Source organism: Camellia sinensis, chromosome 10, assembly GCF_055761805.1.
Source record: "Camellia sinensis isolate YWXY chromosome 10, ASM5576180v1, whole genome shotgun sequence".
NCBI classification, from domain to species: Eukaryota; Viridiplantae; Streptophyta; class Magnoliopsida; order Ericales; family Theaceae; genus Camellia; species Camellia sinensis.
In genome coordinates, this window is record NC_138970.1 from 68,901,255 (window position 1) to 68,919,192 (window position 17,938).

General features: G+C 35.3%; 1 long non-coding RNA gene across 1 annotated transcript; it reads right to left on the reverse strand.

The window, feature by feature from the left end:
- Window positions 1-9,571: 9,571 nt before the first annotated feature.
- LOC114302123 (uncharacterized) lies at window positions 9,572-14,370 on the reverse strand. Its single transcript, XR_003643298.2, has 2 exons — window positions 13,879-14,370; window positions 9,572-9,912 (listed from the first exon to the last, which is right to left on the reverse strand). It is a non-coding gene; the product is annotated as an uncharacterized LOC114302123 (long non-coding RNA).
- Window positions 14,371-17,938: the final 3,568 nt, after the last annotated feature.

Genomic DNA, 17,938 nt, shown 5'->3' on the forward strand with positions numbered 1-17,938 from the left:
ATGCTTAAGCCTTGGAAACTTGTAAACCTTTAGGGGTATTTATTTGTTTAATTACTTGTTGTTGGACTAGTGTATTGTTGGACTAGTGTATTATCACATGAGTAATTATTTACATTAAGAAATGCAAGTGTGGGATTGTATAATTGGTTTTCCTTTAAAAGGGCCATAATTATTGTATTGTCATTTGGGTATGAAAATTAGGGCATTACAACTTGGTATCAGAGCTACCGGGTTTGAATACTTAGAGCTTGTGGGACGTGGTTGTTTAACCACAATGGGTTCATTTAGCCTGTTTAGGAAGTGTTATGCATCTTATGACTATGTGATAACATACTTATGTGACTAAATGGGTATGTGATTGGACTTTTGGGATGTTGTTTGCGCCTGTTAAATTCCTTTGAGGTCTTATTAGAAGGGTACTTGATCAATACTCATTCTACTAAGAATTCTTAGTTTTTCGTGGGACGAATCTCATCATAAGAGTATAATTCGTATGTGTTTACATGACTAAGTGTTTATGTGGAGTGAAATTGAATTATGTATATGGTAAAGAAATATATGGAATTATTGTAGTCGAACGTGTGAGTCCAGTTACGAGCACATATGAGTTAATGTGCTAAAAAAGCTATACTAATCCCTTAATTTTTGCTATACCTTTTGGTGACAACTACGGATGTGCGCAGTGTGGTTCGAGCAGTTTGAGGGTAAAATTACATATCGAATGGCGGATTGATGGATTGGTGGATTGACAAATTACGATTTGGACAGTTTTTGACAGATTGACAAATTGAAGAATATTCTAACTAATTATCATACATCTGCATAATATATAAAGTAATTTGTATAATATTTTTAATATATATAATACAATAATTTTACATAATATGTTTCATATATATAACTAGTAATTTGCAATAAATTTCATATTTTAAATCTCTCTCACACTCATTTTTACTTTGATATTTCAATAAAGGTTAAAAAATATATGTGTATTAACTATAGTGGAGAGGAGCGGTTTGGAAGGCGGATTATAAATTTTAAAGTTTAAATCGCGGTTAATGGTTAGAGCAGTGCAGATTGATGTGGATCAGTGCAATTTTAGCGAATTGGGCAATATTTTGCACAGCGCTAGTGACAACTACTGGCGCTGCAAAAATCCACATTTTTTATATAAAAAATAAAATAAAATAAAAATTACAAAGAAATATATAAACAATACTTGTACAAATGACATATTTAACATCTACACATTCACAACCAAATATAAAAAACAATTTTAAAAAAGCAAAAAAATATTAATATTATCCACAAATATAGTAAACTTAAAATATTTAAAAGTACATGGTACATGATAATGAAAGATAAAATATTTTCCCATAATTCCAAAAAAAAAAAAAAATTCAATAACGGGTAGCATTCTCCATTGTCATTGCATCAACATCACCAAGCAAGCTCCCAGCCATGAGGTAGCATCTAAAAAAATAGGTTAAACGTGCCGCGCAATATATTGTAAATAGGTGTTCATTTCTTATTACAATATGATTTGGCATTGTGTGTCTGCCATCTTTATCCTTAGGTTCACATAAAACTTTATCCTAAACTCAAATATGGTGGTTAAAAATTTCCCTAAACTCAAATATATATTCTTCTGTCTTGGATCTAGATATCTCTACTCAGCTCTTCCCCTAGCTACCATAACTACAGAAGCTACTAGATTTCCAATAACAATTCTAGCAACATTGACCTTTAAGCCTAAGTATAATCTAATATCATGTGAGTTTGAAGAACATGCGGTCTTCGGGAGTTGATTCCAACAAAACCAATAATCATAATACATTGCTCAGGTCAATAATGCTACAATAAATAAAACAATGTATTTGGGTTTTCAATAGGTTCACCCACAACCTCTACTAGCAATCCATGTAACAAATATAACATATCCGGATTTTTAGTAGGCTCACCGTCATCTTCCCATGGATTTTTAGTAGGCTCACCCTTAACCTCATCCGCGTGTGTGATTGTGTAGATGTGTGTGTGTATATATATATATATATATATCAATTTACAGGACATATACCAACTGCTTCATGTAGCGAGATTAAGGAATACCAATTGTTTCATTAGTTAATATCAACTTTTTTCCCTCTTGGCTCCCTGGAAACCAATAAACACATGGGGCTAGTTAAAAATGTAATGACCCAATTTTCATACTCAAATGACAATATAATAATCATGGCCCTTTTAAAGGAAAGCCAATTATACAATCCCACACTTGCATTTCATAATGTAAATAATTCCTCATACGATAATACATTTGACCAACAACAAGTAATTAAACAAATAAATACCCCCAAGGGTTTACAAGTTTCCAAGGCTTAAGCCTAGTTACACAAAATGGTTATTCAAACTCACACAAATACAGCCCTTGGCTTACAGGCAAAGTCACAGCAGAATGAGAGTTTTGGACTCTCAATACACACATTTTCTAGCATTTAGTTCGGCGTAATCACCACATCCATTCCTGCACAAAAATCAGGTAGGGTGAGCAGAAAGCCCAGTAGGAAATTCTTAACAAAATATATATATTTTATACAAGTCTTAAGAGATGAAATGCACATGCAATGCTATGTCCTTTTTGAAGATAAATCACATTTTTCATCTTTTGAAAACCATCATGCTCAATGATGTCATGCAATTTCAATTGTTCAAAATTTATCAATTTAATTCAAGGGACGGTAAATACAACTCTGGTAATCCCTAGGTCGGTGTCTACAAGTAGACTATACAAGTACTACCAATTTGTCATTTTCACCAGCATTGACTAGAAGGCTCGACACCTAGAATCTGTCATTTTTACCAGTATTAACTAGAAGACTCGACACCTATTCAATTTCACCTACACCACCTGTCAAGACTTACCACCGTATTTACCCCAAAACCAATTCATGGAAACTTGTTTCTCAACATTCTTTTCTCAATGTAAGTTTTCAAATCAACTTTCAAAGTTTAATGTAATCAAATGAATTGATATACCAATAACACAAGATGACTATAAATTTTTTTATTCCAATTCATCATCCAATGAATAACACAATTCCCTCTTCTCAAGTATCCTCAACAATTAGTCATTTCAAGACTATTTCAACGTTTTGAATAATAATTTCCAAAATGAACAATTCTCATATTCCCTTAAATTTATCATTTATATAAATATAAACAAAAATTTTCCCAAACATCCATTTATTTTGACACACAAAATAAATATAACAATATCATTCATGGATTTTCAGTCTCTTAAAACAAATCCCTAAATTCTAGGTTTTCTCACCAAAACTATACAACTCAAATCTTTTGAAAGAAAACTTTTCAAAATCATCTTTTCTTCATTCAACAAAGATCAAAAGCTATAAGATCATTTTAAAAGAGCAAGAGACATACCCACTTTCAAAATCGCTCAACTTCTTGAATTAACAATCGATTTTCAAAGCTATCGAAGGATAATTTCGAAAATCATCTAGATCTTGCAAAAATATATATATAACTCTAAAAAAATCCCTACCTCAAGTTTTGAAGAAGAAATTAGATGAAACCCCCAAAATCAACGATGTCCAAACTCGATCTTCACCGCACACAACGAAGCCCTCGAGGAGCTAACCAACTTTGATAAAGAACTTCGGTCCAAATCCCAAAGGATTTGAAGAAATCAAAGATCTTGTGAGGTTTTTGGTAGGAAATGTAGAGAAGGGAAAGAAAATGTTTTTGGAGAGAGAGATATACAAAAGTGATGTGAAATATCATATTCACAAACTGATATAATACATGGTCCGCTCGAGCGTGGAAAGCCTCGCTCGAGCGTCAAATACACTATCCCAATACTTTTGCAGACAGGTCAAACTTCTGAAACTAAACATTCTCCGCTCGAGCGCATAAACGGCCGCTCGAGCAGACAAGCAACTTCTAATGCATTTTACATTTTTATTCTGGGGGCGTTGCCCCTCAACCCTGCCAGGGCGCTGCCCCCTGGACTCCCGCAAGCTGACCGGGCAGCTCGACCCCCGATCGGCCCAGTCGAAGTGGCAAAACATGAAAGAAGGATCGAAATCGGGATCATTACAACCTTCTCCCCTTAAAGAATTTTGTCCCTGAAATTTCAAATCAAACTACCCAAACAAAGGGTTTCTAGTGATCAAAGCCACGCTATTTCATTTTCAAATCACAATACTAACTCTCAACCAAATTCCACCATTTCTACCACGGTTATCTCATTAACAACAACCTCCCAAATATGCATAAACATGAAATTTCTCAAAAAGTAATGGCGACTCTAAACAACCTTATGCTTAAAACAACAACGCACATATCAACATGTGGTTAACAACTTTAAATATGTTTCTCTCAGCATTAGGGAATATTACAAAGAAAAGCAACTTAAGCATTTTCAAATAAATTCGGATATTTGGAGCAGACTTCCGCCTCCCGTTCCCATGTCCCTTCTTCCATCCCATGGTATCTCCATGACACCTTTACCAACGGTATAGTTTTGCGCCGTAGCACTTGCTCCCGGGTATCTCATATTTGAACCGGTCATTCTTCGTAAGAGGCATCCTCATCTACCTCCAAGTCAACCCAATCAAGAACATGAGAAGGGTCGAGTTCATACGTCCTAAGCATAGATACATGAAATACGTTGTGAACTACCAAAAGTTGTGGCGGTAAAGCTAACGAGTATGCCACTTCCCAAATTCGCTCTAAGATCTCAAAAGGCCAATGAACCTTGGAGATAATTTACCACTCTTACCAAATCTCATCAAACCCCGCATTGATGAGATTTTTAGAAACATATGGTCACCAACTTCAAAAGATAAAAGTTGTCTCCTCTTATCGGCATAACTCTTTTGTCAGCTTTGGGCCGTAGCTAGCCTCCTCCGAATGAGAACAACTTTCTCGGTTGTCTCTCTAATAATTTCTGGACCCAGTAACGATGCATCACCCACTTTGGCCCAACAAACCGGTGATCTACAAGGTCAGCCATATAAGGCCTCAAATGGTGCCATCCCAATACTAGCTTGGTAACTATTGTTGTAAGAAAACTCAATCAATGGTAAGCGTCTTTCCCAAGGCCCATTAAAATCAAGGACACAAGCTCTAAGCATGTCCTCCAAAATCTGAATGGTACGTTCCGACTGTCCATCGGTTTGAGGATGATAAGCAGTGCTAAGAGTCAACTTAGTTCCCAACGCCCCTTGAAGGCTTTGACCGAGCAGTAAAACGAGGATCCCTATCCAACACAATAGTCACAGGTACTCCATGAAGTCGAACTATCTCTCTAATGTACAACTCTGCCAAGCGTTCAACTGAGTCGCTGGTGCACATCGGAATGAAATGGGTAGACTTAGTCAACCTATCAACAATCACCTAAACAACGTCATTCCCTTGTTGTGTTCTAGGAAGCTCAACTACAAAATCCATTGTAACACGCTCCCATTTCCACTCGGCTATTCGTAAGGGTTGTAACAAACCCGCTGGTCTTTGGTGTTCGGCCTTCACTTGTTGACAAGTAAGGCACTTCGATACAAATAAAGCAACATCCCATTGCATACCCCTCCACCAAAACTGACGACTAAGATCATGACACATTTTTGTGCCTCCCGGGTGTACCGCAAGGCGTGAGTGATGGAACTCCCGAAGTACTTCCTCTCTACAAGATTCTAGTACAAACAAACGGTCTAAGTAACGTACACTCAAATCCGAGTGAACGTTCAAACCTTTCTCTTCCTTCCCATTAAAAATCTTAACACGGATTGATTCCACATCATGGTCTCCTCGTTGTGCCTCTCTAACCTTACTAACCAAGGTAGGTTGAGCATTCAAAGTAAACAAGGTAGCACTCTCTCCGAACTCACCCAAGTGCAAATCAAACTTGCCAATAACATCTAGCATATCCCATTCCCGAATGGCCACACTTGCCAAACTACTCACAGATTTTCAACTCAAAGCATTGGCCACCACATTGGCCTTCCCTGGATGATAGTGTAACTCAAAGTCATAATCCTCCATAAATTCCATCCACCTCCGTTGTCATAAATTCAAGTCTTTTTGAGAAAACAAATACTTTAGACTCTTATAATTAGAGAAAACCTCAAACTTCTCACCATACAAGTAATGCCTCCAAATTTTCAAGACAAAAATTACCGCCGCCATATCTAAATCATGGGTGGGGTAATTCTTCTCATGAGTTTTCAATTGTCGTGAACCGTAGGCCACAACTTTTCCCTCTTACATCAAGACACAACCAAGTCCATCCCTAGACGCATCACAATAGACAGTGTAATCCAAACCCCTTTCCGGAATTATCAAGACTGGTGCTGTAGTCAATCTAGTCATAAGTTCTTAGAAAGACTTTTCACAAGCCTCACTCCACACAAACTTGACACCCTTCCTAGTCAGCTTAGTCAAAGGTGTAGCTAGTCTAGAGAAGTCCCTTACAAAACGTCGATAGTACCCTGCTAACCCCAAGAAACTCCGGATCTCAAAAACATTCTTGGGTTGTTCCCAATCCTGTACCGCGTCTATCTTTGAAGAGTCTACAGTCACTCCTTCACTCGACACTACGTGCCCCAAAAATTTCATCTCGGTGAGCCAAAACTCAGACTTATCAAATTTGGCATACAAACGGTGCTCCTTAAGCAATTCAAGCACTACCCGTGAGTGAGCCTCATGTTCCTCCTCGGAGGTTGAATAAATTAAGATGCTGTCCACAAAGACAACCACAAAAAGGACCAAGTATTCCCGGAAAATTCTATTCATCAAATCCATAAAGGAAGCAGGCGCATTGGTTAACCCAAAAGCCATTACAAGGAATTCATAGTGGCCATAACGCGTATAAAAGGCTGTTTTCTGAATGTCCTCCTCCCGGACTCCCAACTGATAGTACCCCAACCTTAAATCTATTTTTGAGCAGCAACGAGACCCTTTAAGTTGGTTAAACAAATCATCTATTCTGAGTAGATGATACTTGTTCTTAACTGTAACTCTATTCAACTTGCGGTAATCAATATACAACCGCAATGACCCATCCTTCTTCTTTGGAAAGAGAGCCAGCGCTCCCCAAGGCGATGTACTAGGGCGAATGAAGCCCTTGTCTAAAAGTTCTTGGAGTTGAATCTTCAACTCATGCAATTCGGCTGGTGCAAATCTATACGGTGACATGGAAATTGGTATCATGCTAGGCACTAATTCAATGGAGAACTCGATCTCCTGGTGAGGTGGTAAACTAGTAAGATCTTCTGGAAAGACATCCGGGTATTCACAAACTATCCTTGGTAACTCAACATGAGCCCCGTTACTCTCACTATCCAAGAGAGTTGCAAGAAGGCCACTAAGCTTGCCCCTACTACGAGGGTCAACAACTGGCGACAAGGCTCTATTAACTCGGTTCCCCAGAAAATAGAAACGATCACCACCCGAAGTGCACACTGTAACCCTCTGACGGTAACAATCAATCATAGCTTGATAAGAACACAACCAATCCATGCCTAAAATGGCATCAAAACTCAACATATCTAGCAACACAAAAGCAAACGAAAGTCGATGTCCGGCAACTTCTATTTCACAATCACGACAATCCCGGTCTAAATCAACTGTATCCCCAACATGTGCCTCTACTCTGAGTGAAGGCACTAACTGTGCTACCTCTAACCTCAATGCAGAAACAAATGTAGTAGATATAAATGAATGAGATGCACCCGTGTCTATCCATACATTAGCCAAAGAATTACACACAACAAAAATACCTCTCACAACTAAGGATTCTGGAAACTCTGGCACGGTAACAGCATACATGCGCCCCTGTGGTCCCTGATTAACTTGTCCCCCTCTCGGAGCACAGACCTGTTGTATCGACTGAGCTGAAGTGGCTCCCTAATTAGCTCGTGAAGCCTGAGCTGAATGAGCCTGCTGGTGGCTCTGAGTCTGCTTCAACCCAGATGCGCCTCCCAACTGAGGGCAAGTTCTCTTCATATGCCCCGGCTGACCACACTGATAACAATTAAATTCCTGGCCTGCATTCTGAGACTGAGACTGACTCTGAGATTGGTTAGGTGGTGGTGGTGGTGGTGGCAACATCAACTATCCTCCACCCTTCTGTGGGCACGAAAAGGCTTTGCGTCCCAGCTGGCCACACTTGAAACACGTGAAGCCACTAGATGCCCTTTTTCCCGGAACCACACTAGGAAAAGGAAAAGTGGATTTTGACTGCTGTGGTTGTGGCCAGAATTAAAAAGTACCCCTGCTCTTCTTATTCTACCTATAGTCTCCTTGAGACTCTTGGCCCCTAGGCCTCGAACTCCAAAGCCTCTCCTCCTCGGCTTGTACGGAAATCTCAATGTATGCCATCGACTCTACAAGACGGTCATAGTTCCGAATCATGTTCCCAACAATCTTAAAGAAAATTTTGGTTTTCAACTTTTTCTCGAATTCAATGCAACGACGCTATTCTGTTGCCACTAACTCTGGTGCAAACCTAGATAAACTAAAGAAGACTGCCTCGAACTCGGCCACGGTCATGTCGAGTTATTTGAGGCCTTTGAACTCTTGCCTCAATCTCTCCCTAGCAGCGGGAGGTAAATACTTATCTTGGAAAGCAACCACAAAGGCTTCCCATGATGGCTCCACCCTACCCTTGGCATACTTCCACCACTGACCCGCATCCCCTGTTAGGTAGTAACTCGTTATCATCTATATGAAGCTTCTCAAACATCTTCACAGTTTGTTCGAGCCACTCATCTGCTTTCTTGGGCTCGGGGCCATCATGAAATTCATCTGGTTTGGCCCGTAAAAACTCTCTAGTAAGGAAACTCGTCCTTGACTCCACGGTGTTCTCTCGGGCTTGATTCTCCGCCCTCAACAAGTTCATAGACTCCCTCAAGGTCGCCGTCATTTCTCAAGCTAGGGCCCCCATTGCCGTTTGACCCGCTTGTCCCACCTGCTCGGCCACATTAGCTTGGCCTGCTTGCTCGACCATATTAGCTTGGCCGAACCCTTCTTCTTGCACTGGAACCCTATGGACCGGTACGTCATGCACACCTCGGCGAGCCTTACCACGCCTCCCGCCTCTACCACCACGGACTTGACCCCTTCCTGACATCCTAATAAAGGACACAAGAGAAATAATTTAGCGCATTAACTCATATGCGCTTATAACTTGACTCACACGTTCGACTACAACAATTCCATATATTTCTTTACCATATACACAATTCAATTTCACTTCACATAAGCACTTAGTCATGTAAACACGTACGGATTATACTCTTATGATGAGATTCGTCCCACGAAAAACCAAGAATTCTTAATAGAATGAGTATTGATCAAGTACCCTTTTAATAAGACCTCAAAGAATTTAACAGGCGCAAACAACATCCCAAAAGTCCAATCTCATACCTATTTAGTCACATAAGCATGTTATCATATAGTTACAAGATGCATAACACTTCCTAAACATGCTAAATGAATCCATTGTGGTTAACAACCACTTCCGACGAGCTCCAAGTATTCAAAACCGGTAGCTCTGATACCAAGTTGTAATGCCCCAATTTTCATACTCAAATGACAATACAATAATCATGGCCCTTTTAAAGGAAAGCCAATTATACAATCCCACACTTGCATTTCATAATGTCAATAATTCCTCATGCGATAATACATTAGACTAACAAGAAGTAATTAAACAAATAAATACCGCCAAGGGTTTACAAGTTTCCAAGGCTTAAGCCTAGTTACACAAAATGGTTATTCAAACTCACACAAATGCAGCCCTTGGCTTACAGGCAGAGTCACAGCAGAATGAGAGTTTTGGACTCTCAATACACACATTTTCTAGCATTTAGTTAGGCGGAATCACCACATCCATTCCTGCACAAAAATCAGGTAGGGTGAGCATAAAACCCAGTAAGAAATTCTTAACAAAGTATATGCATTTTATACAAGTCTTAAGAGATGAAATGCACATGCCATGCTATGTCCTTTTTGAAGATAAATCACATTTTTCATCTTTTGAAAACCATCATGCTCAATGATGTCATGCAATTTCAATTGTTCAAAATTTATCAATTTAATTCAAGGGGCGGTAAATACAACTCTAGTAATCCCTAGGTCGGTGTCTGCAAGTAGACTATATAAGTACTACCAATTTGTCATTTTTACCAGCATTGACTAAAAGGCTTGACACCTAGAATCTGTCATTTTTACCAGTATTAACTAGAAGACTCGACACCTATTCAATTTCACCTACACCACCTGTCAAGACTTACCACCGTATTTACCCCAAAACCAATTCATGGAAACTTGTTTCTCAACATTCTTTTCTCAATGCAAGTTTTCAAATCAACTTTCAAAATTTAATGTAATCAAATGAATTGATATACCAATAACACAAGATGACTATAAATATTTTTATTTCAATTCATCATCCAAAGAATAACACAATTCCCTCTTCTCAAGTATCCTCAACAATTAGTCATTTCAAGACTATTTCAACGTTTTGAACAATAATTTCCAAAATGAACAACAATTCTCATATTCCCTGAAATTCATCATTTATATAAATATAAATAAGAAATTTTCCAAACATCCATTTATTTTGACACACAAAATAAATATAACAATATCATTCATGGATTTTTAGTCTCTTAAAAAAAATCCCTAAATTCTAGGTTTTCTCACCAAAACTATACAACTCAAATCTTTTGAAAAAAAACTTTTCAAAATCATCTTTTCTTCAATCAACGAAGATCAAAACTTATAAAATCATTTTAAAAGAACAAGAGACAAACCCACTTTCAAAATCGCTCAACTTCTTGAATTAATAATCGATTTTCAAAGCTGTCGAAGGACGATTTCGAAAATCATCTAGATCTTGCAAATATATATATATATATATATATATATCTCTAAGAAAATCCCTACATCAAGTTTTGAAGAAGAAATGAGATGGAACCCCCAAAATCAACGATGTCCAAACTCGATCTTCACCGCATACAACGAAGCCCTCGAGGAGCTAACCAACTTTGATGAAGAACTTAGGTCCAAATCCCAAAAGATTTGAAGAAATCAAAGATCTTGTGAGGTTTTTGGTAGGAAATGTAGAGAGAAGGGAGACGAAATGTTTTTAGAGAGAGAGAGAGATATACAAAAGTGATGTGAAATATCAGATTTACGAACTGATATAATACATGGTTCACTTGAGCGGGCTCAAGCGTGGAAAAGCCCCGCTCGAGCGTCAAATACACTATCTTAGTATTTTTGCAGACATGTCAAACTTTTGAAACTAAACATTCTCCGCTCGAGCGCATAAACAGCCGCTCGAGCGGACAAGCAACTTCTAATGCATTTTACATTTTTGTTCTGGGGGCGCTGTCCCTCAACCCCGCTAGGGCGCTGCCCTAGGACCGGCCAAGGGGCGTTGCCCCTTAGGCCCCCGCGAGCTGACCGGGCAGCTCAACCCCCGACCGGCCCAGTCGAAGTGGCAAAACATGAAAAAAGGATCGAAACCGGAATCGCTACAAAAAATACTTTCTATTTTAAATAAAAACAAATGAGATAGAAAGGAGTGAGAAAGTAAGAAAATAAAATTGATAGTTTTTCTTGATAGCCATTGAAGCACACCAAAGATGTTCCTACAAATACTTGAGATAGGGAAAAATTGAAATCAAATTGAATTAGAAACATCATGCACAATCAAATATGACAACAAAGTATTTGTTTCTCTAAATCCCTAGATATCCCATATTCCGTTGCTGCAAAGTATGCAAAACAGAAGTCCTTTGGCAGCATTTGAAATTCTGTCCTCGTAGGTTATATGGCCCCAAGCTAATAGCAAATCATTCTCAGATTGGATGCCTTTGACAAAGGACAAAGAATCTAATTCAAGTTGAATTTCATTGAAACTCAAATTCGTGCAAAGCTTACCACTTGGATGCTGTCAAAGACTCCACACAGTCAACATCCACAAGATTCAATAATTTCTTAGACAAGTTAGCAATAACTTCCCTTTGTGATCCCTAACAATAACACCTACACGTACTGTTTTTTTGCATTTTGAAAATAGTTTCATCAAAATTAACTTTAAACATCAATTCTTTGCTGAGAATTAACAAATTTTGCAAGCTCACTTGGATTTGCAAATCCATAAATTTTGGTTATTCCATCTGTTCAAACAAATCACAAAAAATAAGTCTAAACCCATAGGATCTCTTGCAACAACCTTGAAGTCAAAAACATTATGAACTGTTAGCTACATTAAGGTGGGTTGTTCAATGTGTCAATGACCACAGGCATTACATAAGCTAATGGTATGTGTTTGTTTTCTTAACATTGAGGTTAGGGACTCAAGTTTCATGGCTGTCATGTTTGGTTGTGTTTTCATTTTTTTTCTAATTTCCTTTTTTAAAAACACAAGTAAAAATTGTTTGGAGAACTGTTTTGGGAAAAAAAATAAAAACAACTCATTTTTTAGGAAACATCAATGTCTAGCATATACAGTTTGCAAATACTTCATTTTATATATATATATATATATATAATACAGATAAAAAATTAACCCAAAATTTAAAAATATAATCTGAAAAATATAACACAGTGATAAAATTTTTTTGAAACCCTTTAACATCTATGAATCTAGTCTTGGGCCTTGATACCCAAACAAGGTTCCAAACCACTCGGTCACTATCTTCAACATCTATGAATCTTGCCTGAATGCTTTATCAGAATATATCAGTTTAGTTTTACAATTCTAGCATAGCTTAAGAAACTACGTTGGAAGAAGAATCTAACAACTACAATAATCTAATAGCTACAACTCAGAAATTTATAGCAACAAATGAAAATAGGATGATCTGATCTGATCCTCCATGCTTTTAGCATGTAGTTTCTAAAAGCTACAACTACAGGGGTGTGTGAGTGTGACAGCCACACTTTGTAATTGTGGCCAAGAATTCAAATTCCATCTAGAAAACTCATTCCTCACCACACCAACACTCACTCTTGCTCATTTCCTTAGCAAAGGTCGCACGAAGGCAGGAGGGATTTAGTTTTCATTTTTAACATCCACAAAAGCAAATACAGATCTACAACATAATTGCCCGAAATTCGGGGTTAGACAGATCAAACTTGGGGTATATTGCCAGTAAATACTTATGTAACGTTGCTACAAGAAAAAGAAAACCAAAAATAAAGTAATATAAAGACCCTTTTCAACCCCAAGAACAAAAGATTAAAAAAATATGCAATTTTTTATTGTGCTTTTGTTTTTTGCATTTTCGAAAAAAAAAATAATGAAATTGAAATTAGTTTTCATTTCTGAGCCTAGTTTCTGAAATTTTAAAATAACTTTTTTATTGTTCCTAAAAATTGGATAATTTTGGGGAGATTTTCCTGAAATTAGTTTTTGTTAATAGCCAAAACAAATTTTCTGTGTTTTTCAAAAAAAAAATAAATAAATAAATTAAGCAGATTACAAAAGCTGAAAACACAACCAAATACGTTCCAAATCCAACAATTAGAAGCAACATAGACTCAAATCCCACAATTACGAATTTTTTAACAATATACATATATATATATATGTGTGTGTGTGTGTGTCAATAAAACAAAGGGAAATGAAATCAACAAGAAGATATGAAAAGAATTCGATTGGATTTACGATGGTTAAAGCTTTAAAGCAAAGATGACGAAAATTGGATGAGCAATCTTTGAATCGATCCAAACAAACCGAATCAATTCAACCCAATACCAAAAAAGTCACAAATTCGAAGCACCCACAATGATAAACAAAGGAGAAAGAAGAGAGAAAGAGGAGAGAAGAGAGAGAGAGAGCTATACCTGGATGTCAGAGGGAGCTTGAAAGGGTCTGCGAGACGCCGATGTTGTCACCAAAAGGAAGTCGCCGCCGTTGCTAGAGAGAGTCTGTGAGGGTATACGAGAGAGAGATTGTGAGGGTCTGCGAGAGTGATAGGAGAGGAGAGGAGAGGGGGGTTTCCTCGAATACAGTACTACTTTTTGCGACGGTTTCGGGTTATTCGTCTCTAAAAAGTGTATTTATCTGGTGCATTTTTTGGCGACTGTCAATTGCCATCAAAAAAAATAAATAAATAAATTCCCAACATAAAAATAAATAAATTCGCAACATATTTGTATTCCATCGCAAAAACAAGGCCGGTTTTGAACCGTCACAAAAAGCTTCGTGTTTTAAACCCTCTTTTCTAGCATTTGGTATTCTTACGAGTCTTTGTACAACTGCAATTTTTAACTAATCTACTTATTGGCATAGCATTACTTGTTTTTCTTTGTTTATCGCTATAGCAAATTATGATCTCAAATGCTTCCTGGAGATCTTTCTCTTATTTTTTATGAGTGATGATGATTGCAGGAATTACTGAATATTATGTAAGCATTTTTTTTTATAAATTTATTGTCAGTTTGATAAATTGGTGATGCAAGCTTTTTATGTCCTTTGTGGGATTGCTAGAAGCAAATTGTCTACCTCACTTATACTGTGTTTGGACAATGCATTTAAACAATGATTTGGAAAAAAAAAGAAAAGAAAAGAATGTGTGGTTGGAAAATTGTGGATGAAATATAAATATAATTTTTTTTTTTTTTTTTTCATCTCCTCTTTAAATCTCAACTTAAATTTATGATCCAAACACAATATTAAAAAAGATTAGGCTATAATACTTGTAATACATACCATATGTACTTATCATCAATTTTGGTATTGGTTTTAAACTATTGTAGTCGTAGGTTACACGATATTACGGTGGTGGAGCAAGCAAGTTATTAAAATAAAATTGATTAGGACTTGTTGTTGTATTTGATTATATTTTAAAATAATGTTAGTTATAATTTATTAAAAACTATAATTTTTAATTTTGTCAATTTAAATTTTAAAATTTTTATTTGTTTTAAATTTAAATCATTTACTTATTTTAGTTTTAAAAAAAAGAAGAAAAGTATTTAGTTATTTAACTGAATAAAAAGAAAAGAATTGGGCATTGAACTTAGTGGCGTTTAACACTTTTTATGGTATGAGGTTTTGGGTCTAATTCTTCGGGATACTTACGTGTAGGTCTTAATAAGTGAATTTATTGTCTAATAAGTCTTATGAGAAAAATTTATTATAAAAAAATGTCACTAATTGTAAGTTTCAGAGACAATTTATAAAAATCATAGCAAAAAAAGTCACTAATTGTTAATTTTTAGCGACATATATAAAAAATTGTCACAAAAAAATTATTTTTAGCGACAAATTTATCAAAATTTATTTTCAATAAGACTTGATGGGAATTAAGTCCAACTATTAAGACTTATCGGTAGTTTACCCTAATCTATACTATATATTAAGCAAAAATGGGTTTTTAACCCCAAGCCTTGTGGGAGCTCCAATCTCTCAATCTAAATTTCTTGATTTTTTTATTTTTTTAAAAAAAAATCTTAGCATTTATTAACTTCTCCGAACTCCCAAGTCTTACCCTCATAATAACACTTTAATGCATTAAGAACAAGCATAAATAAAATTCTTTAAAATCCAACACATATGAATTCCTTGAAAAGTCCCAACACATATGATTATTATCTCTCATAATAACACTTTAATGCATTAAGAACAAGCATAAAAAAAATTTCATGAAAAGTCCAACACATATGATTATTATCAAAATATTAAACTTCAATATAATATAATATAAAAAAAAAGATATTTAATTCTTTGAAAAGTCTAACACATATGATTTATTATCAAAATATTAAACCCCAAGCCTTGTGGGAGCTCCAATCTCCAAATCTAAATTTCTTGATTTTTTGATTAAAAAAAAAATCTTAGCATTTATTAACTTCTCTCAACTCCCAAGTCTTACCCTCATAATAACACTTTAATGCATTAAGAACAAGTATAAACAAAATTCTTTAAAATCCAACACATATGAATTCCTTAAAAAGTCCTAACACATACGATTATTATCCCTCATAATAACACTTTAATGTATTAAGAACAAGCATAAAAAAAATTTCATGAAAAGTCCAACGCATATGATTATTATCAAAATATTAAACTTTAATATAATATAATATAAAAAAAAAAAGACATTCAATTCTTTGAAAAGTCTAACACATACGAATATTATCAAAATATTAAATTTTAATATAATATAAAAAAGGGAAAAAAGAAGACATTTAAAAAAAAATTTAAAAATCACAATTTACATATATAGATAATTGTAAATACAATCCATGCATAGCACGGGTGATATGCTAGTTCTCTTCTTACGGAGAAATTTGATACATTTTGTGGTGATATTTAATTCTCCCTCATTATTATGGGATAGTATGTGATTAGTGGTTGTTGAGCTTGGACTTTAAATATTTTTTGGGTTCGTTTGGCAAGAAGAGTTTGGGATTTTTTTGGCTATTTTAGTCACAAAAGACAAAATAGGCTATTTTAGCCACAAAAAACAAAACATCACATCCACCCCATAATCATTGCACTCTTCTCTCACAAAAAAAGTCAAAAAAATCAAAAAGTCAAAAAACCCTTCCCAAACTAAGCTTTTTAGCCCAGGTTAAAATAGCCAAAAAAGCCAAAAAGCCAACCCACTTCCCAAACGGAGGCTTTGTATACTTACATTGAGTTTGATAAATAAAATTTTCTTTTTCTTGCGATTTTACTTGATGAAAATATATAAATCATTTAGATTAAAAATAAATTAGGGAATTAAGAATTTAATTGATAAAACTAAAAATGAAAAAGAAGCCCAATAAAAGGAATTTTATCTTTATAGTAGAAAAAAATTTTGATTCGACTAAGGTACGACATGGCTTGTCTTGGGTATGTACTAAGTATGTCTGGGTACGCCAAAAATTAAGAAAAAAAATTTAATTTAAGAATGTATTTTATGTACTCGGAATGTACGTAGAAATACCATACGTCGATAAGTATCTGGTACATGTACAACATGTTTGTTGAAGTACTTATGCTTCGTAGTATCAAGATAATTCTAAATGATGATTTTTATATTTTTTATTATTTTTTTGCAAAGTATATATTATTTAAAATTTAATATTTTTATTATTGAGATAAAAATTATTTATTGAATATTTAAAATAATTTTTTAATATTTGGGGGCCTAATTAATTTTTAAGGTATTGTTTGGGAGTAAAATGAAGTTTCAAATAAGATTTTGTGCTACGTCATCAAGTTTCATTTGATTATAGACAGAATGTGATGACACTAAATCGGGAGCTTTTCCCAAGTTAAGGCAAAATAGCAACCTATTTCTCAAAACTAGGTGTAGTTTGGACGGAATTTCCAAACTAAGCTAAAACGCTATTACAAATCACGCTTTCACCGTTTTTGTGGCTCTCCCGCGAAAAAATTGTAAAATCGTAAAAGCGTGGTTACAAACCACGCTTTTAATTAAGAAAGCGTGGTTATAAACCACGCATTTAAGGAAATTTGATTTATACATAAAACGTTGTTAGGAATCATGTTTTTAAGTAAAATTTGTTTTTTTTTTAGAAAACGTGATTGCGAACCATGCTTTTATTATTGCTATTAGCATTGTTAGGTCACAATGTAAAAACGTGTTTTCAAAACACGTTTTCAATAAAAAATCAAAACCAGTACTCACACTCTTCTTTCTTACACTCACTCACACACACTCTCTCTCTCTCTCTCTCTCTCACACTCATAATTTTTAATATATATAAATTTTATTTTATAAAATTGAGACCAATATTAAATATATATATATATATAATAATTTATAATAGAATTTATAATAGCAAATAATAATCAACTATATAATTTTTATAATTTTTGTAAATATAAATCATTTTTATATAATTTTTATCTTTCGAGTGGTTAGAAATAATTTTTTACAAATTA